Below are 6,864 nucleotides of genomic sequence, written 5' to 3' on the forward strand. Positions count from 1 at the left end.
ATGACACTAGGGTTATATGGTAATAGTGTATGAGGTCACCGAAGGTTGTTCGGAGCCCCGGATGAGATCACGGATGTCACGAGGAGCTCTGGAATGGTTTGGAGGTGAAGATTGATATATAGGATGAGGAGTTTTGGACACCGGAAATGTTTCGGGCGTCACCGGGAGAGGCCACCAGCCCCAAAGGGTGACATGGGACAAAAGGTGGAAGGGAACCAGCCCAGACTGGGCTAGTGCGCCTTCCACCAAGGCTCAAGGCGGAGCTTGAGAGGGAAGGGGGGAAACCCTAAAGAAGATGGGCCCAGGGCCCATCTCGGGTGCGCCACACCCCTCATCCCTTCCTGGCCACCACCAACAGCCCTAGATGGGGCTCCCGCACCCCTTGGGGTGGGAACCCTAAGGGGGGAGCCCCCTCCCCTCTCCCCCTATATATAGTGGAGGGTTTTGACCTTTGGAGAACACACATAAATCATTTCCTCCCTCTCCAGACAGCCCAGTTCTTCCTGCTCTTCCGCGCAGCTTGGAGAAGCTCCGCCGAAATCCCTCGTAGCTCCACCGCCACTGCACCGTCGTGCTGCCGGAGCTCTCCCTCAAACTCTCCCTCCTCCTAGCTGGATCAAGGTGCGGGAGACGTTGCTGGGCTGTACGTGTGTTGAACGCGGAGGTGCCGCGGTTCGAGACGTAGATCAGAATCACACCGCGATTTGAATCGCTGCAAGTACGACTCCATCGACCGTGTTCCAGTAACGCTTCCGCTTAGAGATTGTCAAAGGTATGAATATGCTCTACCCCACTACTCATTGCTGGTTTCTCCATAGATAGATCCTTGTTTGGCATAGGATTTTTTTTGAAATTACTACGTTCCCCAACAGTGGCATCCGAGCCAAGGTTCTATGTGTAGATTCTATGCACGAGTAGAACACAAAAGTTGTGGACACTTAATATGTCAATTGCTTGCCGTTACTAGTATTATCTTGATTCAGAGGCATCGTGGGATGATGCGGCCCGGACCGACCTTACATGTACGCTTGAGTGAGACATGTTCCACCGACTGACATGCACTTGTTGCATAAGGTGGCTAGCGGGTGTGTGTCTCTCCCACTTTAGTCGGATCAGATTCGATGAAGAGGGTCCTTATGAAGGGAAATAGAATTGGAATATCAACGTTGTGGATATCACGTAGGTAAGAAGCGTTCTTGCTAGAAACCCAAATCAGCCACGTAAAACTTGCAACAATAATTAGAGGACGTCTAACTTGTTTTTAAGGGTATGCTATGTGATGTGATGTGGCCGAAAGAATGTGATGTTACATGTGTGATCAATGAGATTGATTATGTTCTTGTAATAGAATACACGACTTGCATGTCAATGAATATGACAACCGGCAGGAGCCATAGGAGTTGTCTTAATTTATTGTATTAGATGCAAACGCCATGTGATTACTTTACTTTATTGCTAAACGTTAGCTATATTAGTAGAACTAATAGAATGTCATGACGACTTCACAGAGACACAATGATGGTGTCATGCCGGTGACGATGATGATCATGGTGCCCCGAAGATGGAGATCCAAGGAGCAAGATGATAATGGCCATATCATGTCACTATATGATTGCATGTGATGTTTATCTTGTTTTACGTCTTATTGCTTAGAACGACGGTAGCAAAGATAAGATGATCCCTCATGAAAATTTCGAGAAAGTATTCCCCTAAGCGTGCACCGTTGTGAAGGACCGTTGTTTCGAAGCACCACGTGATGATCGAGCGTGATAGATTCTAACGTTCGCATACAACGGGTGTAAGCCAATTTACACACGCAGAACACTTAGGTCGACTCGACGAGCCTAGCATCTATACACATGGCCTCGAATACGGGAGACCGAAAGGTCGAACATGAGCCGTATGGTTGATACGGTCAGCATGGAGATGTGATGACCCACAATTATAGGGGATCAGTCATAGTCCTTCTGATAAGTAAGAGTGTCAAACCCAACGAGGAGCAGAAGTATCTGACAAGTGGTTTTCAGCAAGGTAAAATCTGCAGGCACTGAAATTGTCGGTAACAAGTGATTGTGTGGTGAGATGATTTGTAGCAAGCAACAAGTAACAAAAGTAGCAATGGTGCAGCAAAGTGGCCAAATCCCTTTTGTAGCAAGGGACAAGCCTGGACAAAGTCTTATAGGAGGAAAAACGCTCCCGAGGACACACGGGAATTTCTGTCATGCTAGTTTCATCATGTTCATACGATTCGCGTTCGTTACTTTGATAGTTTGATATGTGGGTGGACCAGCGCTTGGGTACTGCCCTTAATTGGACAAGCATCCCACTTATGATTAACCCCTCTCGCAAGCATCCGCAACTACAAAAGAAGAATTAAGACAAAGTCTAACCATAACATTAAACTAGTGGATCCAAATCATCCCCTTACGAAGCAACGCATAAACTAGGGTTTAAGCTTCTGTCACTCTAGCGACCCATCATCTACTTACTACTTCCCAATGCCTTCCTCTAGACCCAAATAATGGTGAAGTGTTATGTAGTCGACGTTCACATAACACCACTAGAGGAAAAACAACATACAACATATCAAAATACCGAACGAATACCAAATTCACATGACTACTATTAGCATGACTTATCCCATGTCCTCAGGAACAAAAGTAACTACTCAAAAAGCATAATCATATTCATGACCAGAGAGGTAATGAGTAGCATCAAGGATCTGAACATAAACTCTTCCACCAAGTAATCCAACTACCAGAGAGGTAATCGTATTCATGACCAGAGAGGTAATCAGCCCCTTACGAAGCAACCTTACAAGTGATGAACTAGGGTTTGGAGATGAGATGGTGCTGATGAAGATGTTGATGGTGATGTGTCCCCTCCGATGAGAGGAGTGTTGGTGATGACGATGGCGATGATTTCCCCCTCCGGGAGGGAAGTTTCCCCGGCAGGATCGTCCTGCCGGAGCTCTAGATTGGTTCTGCTCAAGTTTGCCTCGTGGTGCCGGTGAAACCAAGAAAAAGCTCCTCCTTGATTTTTTCTGGACGAAACCCTTCATATAGCAAAAGAGGGGGGCAAGTGGGCCAGCAGGTTGCCCACAAGCCCTCATGGCACGGCCTGGGGGTCGTCGCGCCGTGCAGGCTTGTGGCCAACCCCTGGCGCCCCTCTCGCACTTCTTCGGCCCAATATTTTTTATAAATTCGGAAAAAATCCTTGTTGATTTTTACGACGTTTGGAGTTGCGCAGAATAGGTATCTCAACTTTGCTCCACTTTCAGGCCAGAATTCCAGTTGCCGGCATTCTCCCTCTTCAAGTAAACCTTGCAAAATAAGAGAGAAAAGGCATAAGAATTGTACCGTGAAGTGAAATAACAGCCAAAGAAGCGATAAATATCAACATGAAAACATGATGCAAAATGGACGTATCAACTCCCCGAAGCTTAGACCTCGCTTGTCCTCAAGTGAAAGCCTAGCTCAATAAATATGTCCACATGTTTAGGGAGAGAGGTGTCGACAAAACAAGATACGAACATGCGTGCATCATGATCAAGATCTGAACATGAATACCAACATATAATCTCTCATGCTAAAGTGATAATTCCTTCACAAAGTAAAGCATGGATCAAGAACCTTACCGAGAAGTAACAACCGATAGCCTTTAGTCATTGAAGAAATTGCAATTTATCACAACATCAGAAAGAGTCAAATAAGAGCTTGTAAAGCAAATCCACATACTCAATCATTCTTTCGTTCTCTACAATTACTACAACTCACGTGGTACTCATGAGATCAAAGTTTCAGCTGGACACAGAGAAAGATAGGGGCTTAGAGTTTTGCCTCCCAACTGCTTACCTCAAGGGTAATGTCAACAATAATAATTCATGAATGCCTACCTCCAAGTTGACATATGAATATAGATCTTTCCCTAGCATATGACGTTAGGCAAGATAAAGGCAAAATAGGGAATTGGTGAAGATCACCATGACTCTTTCAAGGGCAAAAAGTAAAGGTACAAGATAGGCCCTTCACAGAGGGAAGCAGAGGTTGTCATGCGCTTTTGAGGTTTGCATGCGTGTCCTCTTAGTGCAGGGGAACATCACTTTATATTGCCTCCTGTGATAAAGAACTTTATTATGCAATCTGTCGCTTTTATGTCTTCCTTATCACAGGTTCGTATAAAGCTTATTTTCCACACACTAATAGATCATACATATTAGAGAGCAATTTTTATTGCTTGCACCGATGACAACTTACTTGAGGGATCTTATTCAATCCATAGGTAGGTATGGTGGACTCACATGGCAAAACTGGTTTGAAGGTTTATGGATGCACAAGTAGTATGTCTACTTGGTGCGGGAGGTTTTGGCTAATATGAGGTGGAAGCAACCGTCACATGCTAAAGGATCTCTAAACATATAACATTGTTCGGAGCCAAGCAAACACAATTCATTATGTTGTCTTCCTTGTCCAACATCTACTTCTAGGCATGTAATAGTTTAGTGAGTGTTCACAATCATAGATGGTATCAGAGATGATATATTTATATGTGAACCTCTCCTTCTTTATCACTCCTATTAATTGGAACAATGACCAAGGTCTACGTTTGCCTACCCTCAACAAGTTTCAATCCTCATTCTTTTTATATGTGAAGCCATCACTTTCCATAAGATCATTACATGATCTTTCATGTTTTTGTTCTATTCTCACTCTTTTGATCATGGCAAGAGGCAAAGGCCTTCAACTAAGACACTCTTTATTATATGGCTCATGAGCAAGAATACATCGAGGGTGACACAAAGCAAAACTCAAGACTAAAACACTAAGACTTTTAAACTACTAGAGAAAAAGAAAACTGAAAAGGAAAACTAAAATAAAGGTAAAGGCAAAAGATGTGATATTGATACGATACCGGGGCAACTCTCCCAAGCTTGGCACAAGCCAAGGGGATTGCCCATACCAATGCTCAGTTGTCTTCCGTTGGAGGTGATGGTGGTGGAGTTGTTGCAGAGGTCTTGAGCTTGTTTAATTTCCACGTGAGCATAAAATTCTGCTCCCTTATATCATCATTTTCCTCTTCAAGCTTCAACACCCTTTGGCATAATCCCTGCTTACTCTACTGCAAGAAACGAGAAGGGATAAACAAAGTTTTAGGCTTCTTCCTTGAGTCAGGGAGGCTCGAATTCTTGAACTCCACATGGGTATGTCCAGGTAGAGGTAGAGGAGCCTCCTCTTCATTGGAGCTTGTTTGTTCCTTCCCCTTGGGATCATAATCTTCTTCCTCATCAGTGGTCCATCTATAAGGATCGAAGTCCCCATAGGCCTTGGGGTTAGCTAGGTAATCAGCCACATAGCTCTCCCCCTCTGAATCCTTAGAAGACATCTTGACCTAGATTTGCGGCAGAAAACAGGCTCGGAACAAAAAACAGAAGAGATCTGCGTGATGCTGGGGTCAGACCAAATGGGAGTATATATAATGTTTTTTTCAGACCAGAAGGAGTACCCCGTACTAAAACGGAGTCCGGGAGGCGCACGAGGTGGCCAGAAGCCCTCACGGCGCGGTCAGGGGGTGTGCCCGCGCCGTGTAGGCTTGTCACCTCCTCGCGCACTTTTCAGACTACTTCCAATTTTTGTATTTTTTTCAAATATTCCAAAACGGAGAAAATTTCCTATTGGAAAAGTTTTGGACTCTGTTTTCTTACCGAATCACATACCTCTTTGTTTTCGGAGTCTGAAACAGGCTGATAAATATCCCTTAGGTATTCTTCCGGAGTTATGGTATTGATAATATTGCTTTCAACATTTATGGGAGTACCTGAGATATAATGCTTGATTCTCTACCCATTTACCACTCTCGGACAATTACCTTCCATGTTGTTGATCTTGATAGCACCAGAACGATATACTTCCTCAACAACATAGGGACCTTCCCATTTAGAGAGAAGCTTGCCTGCAAAGAATTTTAAACGAGAGTTATATAGCAAGACATAATCACCTACATTGAACTCACACTTTTGTATCCTCTTATCATGCCACCTCTTAACCTTCTCTTTGAACAACTTGGCATTCTCATATGCCTGAGTTCTCCATTCATCAAGCGAGCTAATATCAAATAACCTCTTCTCACCAGCAAGTTTGAAATCAAAGTTGAGCTCTTTGATTGCCCAATAAGCTTTATGCTCTAGCTCAAGAGGTAAATGACATGCTTTACCGTACACCATTTTGTACGGAGACATGCCCATGGGATTCTTATAGGCAGTTCTATAAGCCCATAGTGCATCATCGAGCTTCTTAGACCAATTCTTTCTAGACCTGTTGACAGTCTTTTGCAGAATCAGTTTAATCTCTCTATTACTTAGCTCTACTTGACCACTGGACTGAGGGTGGTAGGGAGACGCAATTCTATGGTTGACATCGTACTTAGCAAGCGTTTTACGGAAAGCACCATGAATGAAATGTGAACCACCGTCGGTCATTAGATATCTAGGGACTCCAAATCTAGGGAAGATAACTTCTTTAAGCATCCTGATAGAAGTGTTGTGATCACCACTACTAGTGGGGATAGCTTCTACCCACTTAGTGACGTAATCAACAACAACTAAGATGTGAGTATACCCATTGGATTTTGGAAAAGGTTACATATAATCAAAGCCCCAAACATCAAATGGTTCAATGACAAGTGAATAGTTCATAGGCATTTCTTGACGTTTACTAATATTACCTATTCTTTGACATTCGTCACAAGACAAGACAAACTTACGGGCATCCTTGAAGAGAGTGGCCCAATAGAAACCTGATTGCAATACCTTGTGTGCAGTTCTATCTCCCGCATGGTGTCCTCCGTAGGCCTCGGAGTGACACTTCT

This window comes from Hordeum vulgare, chromosome 6H (genome assembly GCF_904849725.1).
Source record: "Hordeum vulgare subsp. vulgare chromosome 6H, MorexV3_pseudomolecules_assembly, whole genome shotgun sequence".
NCBI classification, from domain to species: domain Eukaryota; kingdom Viridiplantae; phylum Streptophyta; class Magnoliopsida; order Poales; family Poaceae; genus Hordeum; species Hordeum vulgare.